The sequence below is a fragment of the Haliaeetus albicilla genome, chromosome 2 (assembly GCF_947461875.1).
Source record: "Haliaeetus albicilla chromosome 2, bHalAlb1.1, whole genome shotgun sequence".
Classification (NCBI taxonomy): domain Eukaryota; kingdom Metazoa; phylum Chordata; class Aves; order Accipitriformes; family Accipitridae; genus Haliaeetus; species Haliaeetus albicilla.
Window position 1 is genome coordinate 18,126,684 of NC_091484.1, and position 15,708 is coordinate 18,142,391.

The 15,708-nt window shown below is 54.6% G+C and overlaps 1 protein-coding gene across 1 annotated transcript in view; it reads left to right on the forward strand.

Annotated features, from left to right (window-relative positions):
- The first annotated feature begins 6,931 nt into the window (after positions 1–6,931).
- Positions 6,932–15,708, forward strand: part of DLGAP4 (DLG associated protein 4) — a 150,867-nt gene continuing 142,090 nt past the window's right edge. Inside the window, exon 1 of the mRNA XM_069808068.1 lies at positions 6,932–7,055. The gene's annotated coding sequence lies outside the window, so the exon portion shown is untranslated. The remainder of the gene's footprint in view (positions 7,056–15,708) is intronic.

Consider the following 15,708-nt stretch of genomic DNA (forward strand, 5'->3'; position numbering starts at 1 on the left):
GCCTGGGCCGAGGGAAGGTATAAAGAGGCAGCGTGTGGAGACGAACCTGGCTGGGCACTGGCCTGGCTCTGCCCCAGGTCCTGGGGACAGGCAGCCCCATGGGAGCCCCTGTCCCCTGGAGTCCTTCAGCGTATCCAGCCCACTGCCCTCAGCCCTGCCTCCTGCCTGCCCTCCCTCCGAGCAGGGCAGGGTGGCGAGCTGCCGGGGGCCTTCCCCACATGCCCCTCCTCTGCCCATGGGAGTGGATGACCAGCTCGTCCCCATGCACATCCCAGCAGTGCCCGTGATGGGCAGCTGAGCCCTCTCCTTGAGTGGAGTTGTCCTCACTGGGGCCAGCTGGGCAGCCCAGCTGAGCCATCTGAGCTGCTACGAGGCAGCTGGGCAGCCAGGAGGAGACTGCCCTGCCTCCAGCCTCCCAGCTGCTGCCCAGGCAGCGCCCACAATTTGCCAGATGACAGCTTGCCTTCCACCCCAAGGGTCTCCCAGCCACAGGGCTCCTGGGGCTTTCCATTGGTGCAAGGTCGGATGCTCCAAAGGACTGTTGTCACTGCTGTGGAGAGCTGCAGACAGTGTCTTCTCCTGAGATAGGTCCTTTCTGCTCCATCTCTCTCCTCGCACCAGGGAAGAAGCATAGGGGGGCAGTGGCAGTGATGCTGCCTGGCCAGATTGCTTCCTAAATGACCCCACATCCAGTACTTGCTCTCCCCTGAAGCTCTTCACACCAAAGCAGTGTGGCTGAGCTCCCCTCTGCACTGTCCACACACCACGGGAATGCAAACAAACCTGTCTCCGGGCTTTACTGCAATGAAACTGAGTATGAAAAACAGCAGGGAGAAAAACTTCCAAGCCTGAGACTGGTGGTAAATCCTGCTGGGGAGTTTCTACAGGAAGTTGGTGCTGGAGGGTCCTTGTAGAGGTGACCCGTCCCAGCGCAGGGAGCTGCAGGCTCGGTGCCTCCAGCCATGCTCTGGAGCTGGCAGAGCTGGTGCAGATGAGCTCGCAACTGGAGAGCAGCAAACCGCAGGGGCTGGATGTGCATCTTGTCCTTCCCGCTGAAGGTTTCTTGTCTGTCTTCGGGGAAACCTGGAAGGCAAAAAGGTTCCTGCTTGTCCTCTGAGCGGCCAAGGTCATTTCTGGGAGCCAGTGCAGATGCTGGCTGCCAAGTGGCTCATGCCCATAGCACCGTGGGGTAATTAGCTGGAAAGACAGTCAAGCAGCATGGGAAATGGGCAAGAAAAGGAAGGAAACAGCAGAGCTATGCCCAGATCGGAGCCTGAGGAGGATGCTTTTCTCTCCAGAGGTACCTTTCCACGTTCAGGTCTTCAGCCCCTGGAGCTGTGGGGATATTTGTGTGGGCATGTGTGGGGCGAGGAGTGGGAGCTCGGCCTGTGCTGGCTACCAGACGTGTCTTGGTTCTGCATCAGGGTACTGCAGGCTCCCCATGGTGTCTCTGCAGTGCCCCCAGACATCTTCCCCGGCACTCCATGGACAGATTGTGTTTGTTTCAGCGCAGCACGCTCATTAGATTAAAGTGGAAGAGTCGATCTGATCAAACGTGGAAATACAAAAATAAACGTGCTGGGTTCAGCAGATGGAGGGAGCAGCGTGGCAAGTCGGGCGAGTGATGGCAGTGCCCCACAGCAAGCACTCGCAGCAGCTGCTTTGCAGCAGTCCTCGGACACACCTTCCCCATGCTATGCTGTGTGGTGCTCCTGCCCTGCGGTGCAGCAAGGTGGGGATGCCAGCTGTGGCCTCAGGAGGGGGCTATGGATGATGGGGTGTGCGCTGGGGGCCAGATATACATCTGGTGCAGCCACGTGGTTTTTTTCCCTCTAGCACTCTCAGCCAAGCACTGCATGGGGCTGCAGCTCAGGCCTGGGTTTTCTCCCTTTTGCTGCCCAGCTGCTTTGCTTCCCCCAAACCTCTCTGGCAGTGAGCCCGGGAACTGCTCCCACTGCCTCCAGGCAGCCTGGGATGGGGGTCCCAAGACTCCCCCCTCTCTCACTAGCATTTACTGGGGCTGAGGGTTTGTTGTGTGCTTCCATCATAAACCTCAGCAGTGTGAATAGTTATTCGTCATCTCGAAGGAGAGCGCTGGGAACAGAGGTGAATGAACCTGTGCACTACAGTACAGCTGCTAGATGAACGTTTTATGGGGTATTTACTTTGCTGTGATGCTGAAGTACCTCTGGGGTTCAAGCACTGCTGAAATACATCTCCCCTGTCCTTTCCAGCTCCTTAACACCTGAATCCAGCCTGGCCCGCAAAAGGAGCAGCAGTGCCTGTCCTCTGGGGACCTTACACCCTCTGCCCTAGCAGAGAAAGCCCCCTCCAGCTTTCTCAAGAGAGCCTTGCCCTTGAGCCCTGCCCTCGTCCTTCCCTGGAGGTGGCCTGTGTACTCCAGGTTAGTGGCACTGAGAGTCCTCCCCGAAGTTTCCTAGCCCCCATCCATCTCCTCCAGCACTGAGGGATGAACTCTGCAGTCAAGGTTTCAGCAAGCAGATGGGGAGCTGCTTCTCCTGCTGGAGACGTCTCCGATCCGTCTCTGCCAGGGCATTCACATACCTGGCTGTCTGCTCCTCCAGTTTTGGAGTCATTTTGCTCCTTAGGTTTGGAGCCACCTGAGCCCCAGGGCTCCTCCCAGTTGTGCCTTAAACCTTCTCCTTAGTTAAATTTCTAATGGGTTTTCTCATGGGTTTCTAATGGGTCCCTGGTCTGGGGGGGCTCCCACTGCCCTGGGACTGGGGGTAATGGTTGTATCTCCTGCTGAGCTCAGTGGGAGATCTGCCTAGGAGGGAATGAGCTGGTTGTTCAGACACCAGCACCAGTGTCCCCAAGCATGGGTCCTGCTGTATTTGTGTGGTAGGGGACTGGACTCTGGCACTAATATTTCAGCATGTATTTTAAGTCTTCTGTGAGTGGTTCTGGTGATCCTGGCCATAGGGATCCCGGCAGCTCTCCTCAATGGCTGGATCGTGGCCTGGTGGTTCTCTGTTGTGTGCATCTTGCTGCCCAGAGTGTGCTGATGATGAACCAGAGTGTTTCTTCAGGGAATGATGTTGCATGGATCGAGTACCGTGTTACCCAGAGTCCCCATCCCTCTGAGATGGATGCTTTTGGGGCTGCTCTGGCTCCTAGTCTGCTTATGTGCTGGATGATGAGGCCAAGAGTCTGGGCTTTGGGAGATACAAGCTCCATCCCTGGATCTGCTCTTGGCTCCCTGTGATCTCTTTGGCAAGTCATTACCCCTCTGGCCTCATGATATCTAGTTGCAAGATAGATGCAGTGCTCATCAGATGTACTGGGGAAGGTCTTTCTACTGGTGTTGTGCAGTGGTAGGATCTGCAGCATGGTGGAGAATTTACAGCAGGGGCCATACAACCCCTCTCTGTAGTGTGTGGGGACAACCCTGGGCCAGCCTCATGCCACTGTCCTCAGCCCACTGGGAAATGATGGGGTGGGATGAAGCTTTCTGCTTGTGCTTTTCAGTCTAGGAAACCTCCTCCTACTGGCAAATGCTTCTGGGTTTGCTTCAGGGTCTTGTGAATATGTAGGGTTGTCCAGGACACTGAAGCAAACTGTTTTTTAAAGAAAACCAAGCAGAGCAGTTTTGTGCTTTGCTTTGTAACAGGTGACCTGCATGGGATCAGGCAGTCACATCTGCTCTCTCAGTCCCAGCTGAGTTTTAGGTCCGGCAGAGAATGCCTTGTGAGGCAGCTGGGACGGAAGGGCTCTGGTTAGTGTTCAGGACTGACGGAACAAGAACTGAAACCTGTTGGAGGTTGCCTTGGCCCTGAAGAAAAGGGAAGTAGAGTGTGGGGAGACTGGTTCCTGGGCTGTGCTGAGAGGGTGTGGAGGTGGTGTGGAGGTGGCCTCATGCCAGACAGGGAAAGTGGTACAGCAGTTTGCGCTTTCTGATGGGCCTGGAGTCAAATAACTGCAGTGGTGATGCAAGGATGCGGAAAGTCACAGGGGAGGGATGTTGGGGCTGTGATGTCCCCTGTCGGTCCTTACCATGGTGGGGAGAGGAAGCTGCTCTGTGGTTGGCAAGTCTGACCACTTCTCGGTCTGCCTATGCAGCAGTTGTTGGGCAGTGGCTCACCTTGGCTCCTCCATTCTCCCTGCACCATGGATGGGACTTATCCTGAGGCTCTCGACCAGTTTGCCTGGCGGTCACAGCCCCTGTCTTTGCCGGGGTGGCTTGTGTCTGCTTGGCACCTGGTGCAAAGAGAGAAGTTTTGAACTATCCTGTCTTATGAAGGTGATTTATTTTTTTTCTACCCAAATATCTTTTTCCCCCCTTGCCAAGAAAGCTGTCTGATCAGCAGCAATTAGCAAAGCAAACTGCAGTAATGACCTTTATAGTATGTTCTGTGCTGTCTCTCTGAATGCCCTCAAGAAGAATGCACCAGATGTTTGGGGGTTTCTGCTCTGCAGAGATAGGGCCAGGACATGACAAAGTGCAGCGAAAGATGCACAGGAGGGGCTGTGCTAGGCAGGCAGTAATGGTCACTCTGCTGAACTTCACCTGGGGCAGACCTCCACATGCATAGCCTCTGCAAGCAGTGATCCTAACGCTGGTCGGCAGACCAGATGTGGGCTGTGGGACCAGCACCAGGGTCTCCCAGCAAGGCTGGGAAACTTGGAGCTCAGCAGCTGACTGTGCCGTTTCAACTGCAATAGGCTCTGCAAGCCCCCGTGGCTGTCCAAGCTCTTTCGATGATTTGATCTCAGCTCTTCTTGTCTTGCTACTGTTCAACAGCACATCCAGGAAAACACTGGACTCTGGTACTGCTTTCCCATCCATCATCAACGATTCTCTTTTCATTTGCTTTTTGGCCTTCACCTTTTAATCCAGCTGTCTCCTGCCTTACAACTGTTTTTTCCTCAATTACTTACACCACGCTGCAGGGCTGGCTCCATTCATCTCAGGAGCACGATGAAGCTGTGCACTCAGCCAGGGCTTTGCTAGCTGAGTGCACAAGATCCTGCACCAGAAGCTGCCCCCTGCGTTGTCAGTCCCCACTTACACCAAACAGATTGCACTGGCATGAGGAGTGGCTCCACTCTGTGCTTTCACCACTGACCACATCCCAGGTGGCTTCTGCCCATCTGACACACAGGTCTTCCATGTGCAAACCTAGTGTGGGGGCAGATTGCTCTCCTCAGCCTTCAACAGATGATGCAGGTTGACACTTCTTATTCCCTTCCTCTCCCCTGGTGCTGGTGTGGGGATTACCTCTAAAGGGACATGAGGAGGAAAATGTGCCTGGCTTTCTTGGAGGGGCAAGTTGTGTCTGCTTTGCTGCAGGAGCTGTCAAGCTCCAGTCCCATCCATGGGGCATGGGTCAGGGTTGGAGATCACCCAGGTGGCGATGGCTCTCAGTGAACGCCTCTGAAGGAGGAGCAGAGCTCTGCAGATTGTATGTTGCCTCTGGCCCTGCATTCAGGAGGCAGAAGAAGGACTTCGCAGAGGAGGGAATCCAGTGTCGGCTTGGGGCTGAAGTGCAGTCAGAGCTGGGAGGCACCAGATCCCCTTACTGGAATGAGGGACTATCGGGAGAGATCCCACCCTGCTCCAAGGTCTTCTGATAAGGACTGTGCTGTCCTTGTTCCCCCTTGGGATTTCAGGCTCCTGATATGAAATACAAGCTTTTGGAGTGATCCTCTGTGTCCTATGCCCTGCCCTTCTTAGAGCTCCCCCATCTCCTGCACTGAGTGGGCTGCAGGCATGGAAAGACAGGTCATGTTAGAAGGGATGTGCTGAGCTGCTCTCAGGTGCCAGGGCATGCCACAGCCAGCTCTGCTGTGCTGCTTCCCAGACTAGGGACCAGCACAGACCATTCCTGCATGAAGGCTGCTTTGTCCCCACTTCTTAATGCTCTTATCTTGAAGGCTCTCCTCAGATTAAAGCCCAGGCAGTCAGTTCCCTCCCTGGATTTATTGCAATGCAGTTTTCTTCCTCTAATCCGATCAGAATGTAAGCTGCTCTTTTCAAAGTGCATGGGGAGGACAGATGTGCATGTCACTGGTGTGGTTAGCCAGTCTGACAGAAAGCAGCAGGAAGGTGACCTGTTCTTTAGCTTTGTGGCACATCTGACTGTTTTCATGGCTTAAACCCCACTTTTTCTCCGAGCCTTTGAGAGCAGCTGTGATGTCTCAAGTGCACCAACAGTCATAAGGCAAAATGTTTGCTTTGGAGTAGGGCGAGTTGCTCACCATGCTGGAGTCTGTTGACCTTCCTGGACACCCTCATCAAGCTGGAGCCGTCTTTGGTGTCTGACAGCTATGGAGTCCCTGGAGTCAGGGGAACAGTGCTGTCCATTTCAACAGGACCCCAGCAGGAGTTCAGGTGACACCTGAGGATTTGACCTCAGCAGTGTGACTGCCACCCAGTCATGGTGGACTGTTTTTTCCTGATGAGCTCATGAGTCCATGGCCATACTTGGACCAGGTCTGGAGAAGCCACGTATGGACATGCATCTGTGCCGATTTCCTTCTTTGCCTCTGTCTCTTGCTCTGCTGCAGGACTGGGGAGCTGAGACCACTCTTCTCTGCATGGCTGGTTCCCTGCGAGGGCTTTCCCAGTCCTTCTGATGGGTGCGACGTGGGTCAGCCCCACTCAGTGTGTTCCCAAGGAAGGCAGGGGCACATGGGGAGCCAGGGAGGGCTGGTGGAGAGGAGTGCCTGTGGGAGATGCTGGGTATGAATGTGCTCTGAACTTGACAGGTAGTGATACATCTGGGGTCTGGGGACTTTGGAGCAGGAGTATCTCTGCTGGATCCCTCCCTCACTGAGTGGGCCTGAAGGGACCTGGGGCAGGGGAACACTGGAAGAGGATGACTCTTTTGTGATGGGGAAGGGACTGGGGTTAATCCATGCATCTCTGGGCTCACACTTGTTTTTGTCCTCCTCAGCCCAAGGAGCACGGTCACAGAGCTGCCACCTGGCTCTGCCCACCCCACAGCCAGCGCATGGACCACCAATGTCCTCCAGCTCGTGAATGACGGCAGCATCCTGGCAGAAGGGTCACCTCGGAGAGCAGCATCCGGACTGTGAGTGCTCCGGGCACTGCGGGCAGGGCAGGGCCTGAGGCAGGACCCCCACGGATCATGGTCCTGCTCCATGGGGTTTCCTTGGGGCAAAAGGCAAGAGGAGCCTGTGGGTGTTGGAAAGCTGTGGGCTTCTTCTCTCTCGGGATGCTGTAGCTGTGCGAGGCAAAAAGAGAGCCTGAGTGCCGAGCGGCAGCAAAGGAGGAGGGGTACTGCTGGCAGGGTAGGGGGAGATGGAGGGGCTGTCTGGGGTCCACAGGTGAGCTGATATGAGGTGCTGGCATGTCCCCAGTGGCCTGGGGCAGAGGGTGGCCAGAGGATTCTGTTACGGGTCTGGAGGCAGGGAGAGCTGTGACGGTGTCTGCTCTGGGTGATGGCTGTGATGCTGGGCAGTGGCTGGAGCAATGCCAGAGCGTGGGAGCATCCAGGCTCCTGCTGTGGCTGTGGGGCAGAGCCCATGGAGACCAGGCAAGCCATGAGCCAAGTGGCAAGCAGACCCAGGAGGCACCTACACCCTCCAGGTGTAGGCGCAGTGGGGTCTGTGGGGCTGCCCCTCACCATGATTTGCTTTCTGCTCTCTGCTGTTAGCTTGTGACCATGAGTTCAGCTACACATGTGGTGGTCCCCAAGGTCCCTGACTCACTGTGGGCTAGGTGGGCAAGAGGAGGGTGCAGACGCTTGACCCCCTCCAGCGAGCCAGAGAAGGAGGCTTCTGCAGGGAACGGCTGCAGTCCTCTCAAGCACATGGAAAGCCTGTATTTCTCCCACAAGGAGAGAGACGAGCTTGTGCAAAGGGCAGGGCTCTGGATTCAAGCAGTGTTGCCGCAGCTGCTAAGGTCCATTGGGAGGGAACTTGTTCTGAAAGCAGCAGACACTTGAGAGGCAGTGAATAGGCAGGGCCAACCTATGGAGGAATAAATCACATGCCTTCCCTATGTCAGGAAAGATCTTCTGCCATCTCCCAGGATGTGACACTGGCTCCATCAGCAGCTCAGCCAAACCTAAATATTCAAAAGGTCTTGATTTGGCCTCCAAAAGGGAGAAGATGGTCATAAAATCGAGTAAGCATCAAGACCATGTCAGGGGATTTTTCCTTCACAGCCCTGGAGCTTTGGTCAATAGCAAGCAGCTGTGGACCCCAAGGGGTGGGGCTGGTGGGGTGCAGGGGCTGGTGTGGGTGCCCTGTCCTGGCCCTGATGCCACTTAGAAGTAAATAACAGCTCCTCCAAAGAGCACAGGCTGCCAGAGAGCTCATGACCCTAACAGCATGCGGCTTTCTCAGTACAGCAGCTACTAAAATGCTTCTTTGAATTGTTGTCACAGGAAAATCCATGATGTTTTTTAACCAAGTTGATCTTTTTCCTCCCCCTTTGGGCCAATAAAAAAGTCTTTGTAGCTTCTGGGGTCCTTGAGAAAGAAGAGGCATGTGGTTTTCTGCAAGCTGGCATACATAGAGGTTTCTCCTTAACGTTGAGGCTCTGGCAAGTAGTGCAGAGGTCTCAAGGAGATTTGGCGATGAGGATGGAGGTTGGGCATACATGCATGGAGGCATGGGCTGTGCACCTGGGATGGATACTGTGTTGGATTGAGGATTAAGGTCATGCACAACCACAACCTCATCCCCTTCTGCACTGCAGAAAAGACCTTCTCCAGCCTTCTTCCTGAACAGCACATTCACAAACAGCAAACCCTACCAATGCAAACTGAGCATGTGGTTTGGTGATGACTGAGACACAGCAATGCTCCAGGCAGCTCCCACACACTGTAGTGCCAAGAACAGGGAAAGGGCCAGAAGGAAATTAAATCAGATGGGCTTGGGTACTTCCTGGATGTTACATCCAGGGGGATGGGAGAGACAAAGTTTGGTGTATGATTTGGGAAGGGAGACCTGAGAGCAAGTGGTCACAGTCCCCATGGGGCACAAAGGTGGATGGTTGCACGGGGGACAGTTATGTCCTTAGGATAGGAGAAACCACTGGGAACCCTGGGTGTTAGGAGGCCTCCACACTAGCAGGACTGCCCCTCTCCCACGGGACCTGCATGGCACAGTGAGAGCACCAGCCCTGGTCCCCTGCTGTGAAAGCACCAGGCAGCAGGGCCCTAGCTGGCTGGCCTTCCCCGCTTCCGCACTAACCGGCAATCACCCATCTGTCTCTTTCCCTTAATTGCAGTTGCTTGATTTCTCTCTGGGTTCTTTTTTTAATGTAGGTGACACATGTTTGGTTCAAAGCACTTAATTACCTCTTGGGATGCATTTCATTTATTCATTAAGATAGAAATTGGAGTTGTCAGGTTTGCTTTATTTTGCTATTTTTTTTCCTTCTTTTTTTCCCTTCTCTATTTTGTAAGGAAAGGGTGACGAAAAAAATCCACATCCACCTCCAGCATGTGTGCACCCAACCTCTCTCCTCTGTGCCTCCCAGGCTCTCCCGTAGCTCCTGAGCAGAGGAGCAGTGATGGGGAGGAATGGTCCTCCCTGGCAGTCTGTTGGCACACCGTAGCTCCTTGGAAACTGGAAGGTGAATCGCAGTGCCGGTGCCAAGCTCAGCTTCCAGGCTGCCATGGGAGATGCTGGGAGGCGAGAGCCATGTGCCAGGTGCTCTGGCACAGGACAGGAGTGCTTGAAATACCGGGGGCTTGCAGCCTGACCCCCCCATGCCCAGGCAACCATGGTGCTGCCTGCAGTGGGCTGCTGAGCGGGCAGCGGGGGACAATCCATGCTTCAGGCTGCCTGGTGCCCTCAGCCCCTGCCTGGCAAGCTGTGGAAGCTGTGGCATGGGGGCAGAAGCAGCCCTGGTTCTTCCTCTCTGACCTGGATGTGAGAGAAAAGCCCTGGTGAGGTCTTTGCTTGTGTTCCTGTGAGGCTCTATGGTCAGGGTCAAGGACATACTCCTGCCCTGCCTGTGTGACTGGAAGATACCTGCTGTGCTGGTATGGTGGTAGACTCCACGGCAGCAGCATGGGATGCTGCGGCTGCACAGTGTGTTGGTCTGCGGGTGGGGGTGCCAGCATGTAGCAGGTGATATTCCAGGAGGCGAGTGGCAGAGCTCAGGACAGCCTGGCTTGGGGGATGCATAGCTGCACTGCTGGATTGGCTTCCTGCCTTGTTTATAGCATGGCCAGGCAGTAGGTTGGCATCCAGGGTGATGATTCAGTGATGCTCAGGAGAGAGGAGCAGTGGGCATCTCACTATTGCTACAGCTGCCCTTCCCATTGTGAAGGACACATCACAGGAGCAGAACATAGTGGTGGGATGCATGGTGCTTCATTGGTACAAGCCACCTCTGGTGCCTCTGCCCTCCCATGTTGTGAGGCAGGCTGGAAATGAAGGGCCAGCCTCTCCCTGTGCCTCTTCCCAGAATAAAGGTGCCCCCTCATCACCAGGCCAGGCTAGCAGCCTTGGCTGGGTTTTGCAGCTGGTCATTCTCCCCACACCTGGAGAGGACACTTGTGCACAGTCAGGCCTGGTGCATGCCCCACTCGCAGCCAAGTTCGCTCTGAGCAACCCTTGGCACAACATTCACGTGCAGGTGGAGATGGAGCCACTGAGCAGGACCTGGAGCTGCTCTCCTCCATCTGCTCGCTCAGTGCCAAGGAGGCCAAACCTCTCCTGGCACCCGTCTGAGAGCAGCTGGATGCTCCAGCACCTTCAAGACAGGATTTTGCTCATGGCTGTCTTAAGCAGGGACCTTCTTGCAGTTTCTGCACAGGGTGCTCAGCGAAACGTGTCTTCAGAAAGGGTACTCGGGTCCTTATTCTGCTTTCATAACCTTTCTTGAAAGTACTGGAAAATGCAGGTGTGACTGCCTGTCCCTTGCCACATGTCTCATCAGGACTCTGGTCTCACTCTGCATTTGCGTTTCTGCCCAGGGAATTTGGAACCAAAACAACCCCTTCCACCAGAGATGTGGCTGTATCGCGGTAATCCTCCTGCTGCCTATCAGTTGTGAGAAACCAATAACTCAAATTAACTGAAGAGAGAAAGAAGGCTTGCACTAGAAGCCCCCATCCCTTTGCTGCCTTGTGTCTGTGCACAGAGACTTCTAGGATGGTCGCTGTCTATGCTGGGTAATTGCATAAACCACCCCGTGCTCTGACTTTGGGTCTGGAGGCGAAAAGGGGCCCAGGCTGGGCAAGGCAGGGGAGCGGGGATGTATTTGCTGTGCTCCTGCAAGGATTCGCCCATGTGGCTGGAGGGAGCTGCTGGCCTGCGGGAGAGGGATGGCAGAGCCTTTGTGTACTGTGGGAGAGAATCTGAGATTAAAAACTAAGGAGTGAGACTGATTAAAGATTGCAGAGCTCTCAGAAGAGGCAGCTGAGGACTTCTTACTCCTAATGGCCTTCTTTTGTATGTTGAAGAGAAGCTTAATCTGAGGCTCCAGTGTTGCTTATTGACATGTGCTGCAGGCAGAGCCAGCAGATGGGACCAGGATTACCCCAGGGCTTGGTTCAAAGTCAGGCTCCAGCATGTTTGGGAAGGACTAGGGGCCTGCTCCCCTACAAAGTCTTGCTTCCTTGAGTACAGAAAGAGGTGGTGGAAGAGGATGGGATGGCGAGTATTTACACTGTTCAGCCCAACCCCTGGCCCATACCCTCTAGGTTTCCTCCTGAGAGGAACATATTCCCTGAGCACACCTGTAACGAAGCATGGCTGAGGACCCGTCTTTCCCAAAGTGTTTGGCGCAGCCCGGAGCACTGGTGTTTCTGTACGGGTGAGGGTTGGCTGGGGGAGGGTGCTCTGAGCTGATGTTCATCCTGGAGAATTGCTAGCACAGGACAACAGGAGTAACATGGAACCATGAAACCTAGCACCTGACTTGCAGGGTCCAGCCCTTCTTTCAAAGGGAAGAGGTCTGGCCTGCTTGCAGAGTCAGCTTCCACATTTGTACGTGATGAGCTTGTGGGATTGTTTTGGTTTTTACATATCGAAGGCCACTGGTGGAGGCACCTGCACTCCTTCTGGAAGCTTGCTTGCTTAGAGACAGAATAAAAGCAAAAGATGGACTTTAAGGCTTGGTGTCTGTTGCCCCAGGCCACATGTTTTCAAAGCAGTGTTGGTGCCCAGACCTCTGCAGATCCATCTTCTGGCTAGCACAAAAGTAGAGTATACCTTCTTCCCTGTCGAGAAACCCACAGACACATGCTGGAGCTAATAAATGGAGATCCTAGTAGTCACCTGGCTACCTTCCTTAATAAACAGCAATCCAGACAGCTAATGGATTTGGATTTTGTGTGGATAAAAGAGAAAACTATGGAAGGACAGGTGGCCAGGTGGACAGATAAATGGATGAATGGTTTGTTCTAAAAAGTTGAGCTGAATAAATTCAGAGAGGTGAACAGGTGGATGCTGTGGTGGGGAGGATGGGACTGCAGAGGCAGACCTAGAGGGCTAGCTTGGCCAAGGGCAGGTGGGTCTGGTACCTCCTGGCTCCGCACGTCCCCATGGTGCTTCTTGTCAGAAGCCTTGGTGCAAGAAATCCACCCTAGGTCCCTGCCCCAGCGATGGCTTTCTGCTGCTGGGGATTGCTGTCCCTTTTTTTAGGGGTTTCTGTTTATATTCTTTCCTTTCTCCTCCAAAGTTCTCATCAGCATGAACAGTCCCATTAGGAACAAGTGGACTGGGCCAAGAGCACAGGCATTTTCTGTCCCTTGGCAAGAGCCCTCCTGAGAGCATGACCTCCCTCACTCCATCCCTCTTTGCTTGGTTTCCAAGGGCCTAGAGGGAAGAAGAGTCATGGCTTTTAGAGGCAGCATGCCTTCCTTGTCAGAGGCTCCCTGGTCCAAATGGGCTCTCTCTATAGAAAGGCCCCTGCACACTTACTGAATCTCAGCTCCACAATGCTCCCGTCCCCTTCATCACCCAGGGGCTGATCCCCTCCAAAGGCTTGTCACCTGCAAAGGAACCTGTGGACACTATCCCTGGACTTCCACACTCCATCAGTCCCTGAGCACCTGTGCTAAGGAGCACAAAACCAACCTCTCTCTCCCTGGATAGTGGTGCCAAATGTTGAGTAAAGTGGCTCCCAAAAACTTGGTGGTGGGGGAACTTGTGCACCAGCAAACATGGGGATTGTTTTGCTGTGGATTCCCAAAAGATCTTCATAGCCCAGTAGTGCCCTGTGTCTGGCAAGAGAACTTGTTGTTGGGTGTGTGAAGCGGGCGCTGGGTGTTGGATATATGGACATGCATCTATAGGTTGGGATCATCAGTAACCTGACCAGCTCACAGCATGAAATCACTCCTCTGGGAAAGGGGCAGCCACATTCCTGGGGGCTCAGAGCACAGCCCCTTATACTGACTAGGCAGAAATGAGCAGCTTGGCCAACACCATATGCCAAAAAGGGAACAAATCCCCCCAGTCCAGTTTTCTCCTAACCTGGGTCCTCCAACTGGTCTGGCAGAGGGGCTGCACAGAAAGCACAGGGGACACTGCTGCACATTGCCTGTGCATATGCATGGCATTAACACCCTCCCAGAAGTGCTCTGGCCCACGCTGCAAAGGGGCTGCAGCCACACGCTGTGAGCACTTTGCTCCCACCATTTCTCACAGCTCCAGACCTGGAAGCCTTTTTCCCTCTGCCTTCTCCTCCTCTGCTCCTGCTTCCCAGGTTTGAAGAGAGAGCTCAGCCAGGACTATTTGTGCCAGAGACAAGCACAGGAAAATAGGAATGGATGGTTCCTGCTCCCAGCCAGGCTGTCTGCTTGGGAAGCTTTAGCTTTATCTACAGAGCCAGGCTCTCCCGGGGCCAGTTCCAGGACCTGCCTTGGGCAGGAGAAGGAGCAGGTGCTGTTCTGGACCCCTTTGCTCTCTCTCCAGAGTGGTTGTTTTCCTTCCAAGCAGTACTGCAGCACTCGAATAAGAAGGGATTTGCAATGCAGAGAAAAACCTCCCACCCGCCACTCAGCAGCGTGTGGGCTGAGAGCAGAGCTGGGAGCAGCTGTGCCACTTTGCTTTAACTGCTTGGGCTCAACAGTCCCCCTGCTTGTGCCCTCTGGGCTTGGCTGCCTTACAGCATGTTCTGGGTCAGTTCCTGGCTCTGGGACCCGGAGCCTGCCAGGTAGGCTTATGGAAATTCCTCCTGGGACCCTCTGAGGCAGTGTGCCCTGGAGGGTGGAACGCTGCCTACAGATCATGGAGAAGATGATGCTCTGCTCTTGGCTGGTTTGGGGCTTGCTGCCTCCTTGCAACATGCTTTATTTTCCCAGTCTGCTGAGCAGGGACAGGACTGCTGGTTTCACTTTGTGCCTTCCGTGGAGTCCTGGGCATGAAAAGCACTATAGAAGAGGTAGAAGCAGATGTAAGACAGTGAGATTTTTGTGTCTGTGATCCAGCAGATCAGCAGAAAGTGGGTGGATGTTTTGGCAATGGGGCACCAGAGAGAGGGCCTGGAAGACTCAGAGGTGTCCCAGGTTAGTCCCGCACCAGAAGGGAGGACACCGCTCCTGGTCTAGGCATACTTTGCTTTCTTGCTGGGAAAATGAGGATGGCTGGTGGAAGGGACAGTGTGTGCTTGGTCTTGGCTGTCCCCCCATACTGGACTGACAGAAATTCAAGCAGGCTAGGTGGGAGGGGGCACTATCTCCAGATTTGGAAACCAGTGCTGACCACACGTCCTTTCCTGGGAAGGCCACCATGCTCTCTGCTCCCTGGGGAAGCTTTAGCGTTACCTACAGAGAGAAGGAAACACCCTGCCAGGCACAGAGTAGCTACTTGTGCCCTTCTCAGTCTCTCAGTGGGGCAGGAAAGGTTTGGGTGATTCCAAGGTCATCCCTTCATTGGGGCTGTGATAAGGGACATCACAGTGCTGCTGCTTTGCACTTTGGGCTGCTGACCCTGCCTCCAGCCTGGAAAAAGTGAGCTGTGGTGGCTGACATTGCTTCCCCCCAGACTGAGGGTGAACCTGGGGATGATCTGCAGAGGAAGTGATGTAGTTGCTTGGCTCCAGGTGCCCCTGAGCCTAGGTGGGACAGGCATAATTTCTGTGGCACTGACTAACGAGCACATCCGCATCTCTGGTCCCACCCTCATTTCCCCAATACCCAGCTGAATGCAGGGCCTGAATCCCATCTCTGGACAGTGGGAGCAGTGGGAGCACTTCTTTTTCCTAAGCTGTCATGCTGCACAGTCACCTTGAAGAGTCAGAGTGTGGCTGGCAAGGCACCCACTGCTGGCAGCTGGGAGCACTGGAGTCCCAGCTGCTGACAACACTGAAGGAAGCAAGCCATACCATGAAAGCCCAAGGGGCTTACCTTCCAGGAGCTAAAAGGGCTTTCACTGCTCCCCTCTTGGTTTGCAAACAGCTGCTGGGTTGCTTTTGCCCCTCTGTACTGGGGTGTGCTGGGTTTCTGGGTGAGCTGGGAAGAGGGCAGCTGAGGATGGGCTGGCTCAGTGCAGCAGGGTCTGCAAGGCTGCGATTAGGGGGATGCCATCTAGCCTCTGGCAGGGAGATGGTTCCTCTTTGAGAGGCTCTGCCCTGAACAGGCAGGTGCTGCGCTGGAGAGGGGATGGTCTGAGATCATTGTTTTTTGCCAGAGTAAAAGGGAGAAGGAAAGTCTGCTGCCTCCCCAGGGTAGAGTTGCAGGAAGGGAGGACTTGCTCTGGCAAGGGGAGGCAGGAGACCCCCAGCCTCTGGAGAGCTGGGACCACCTGGGACCT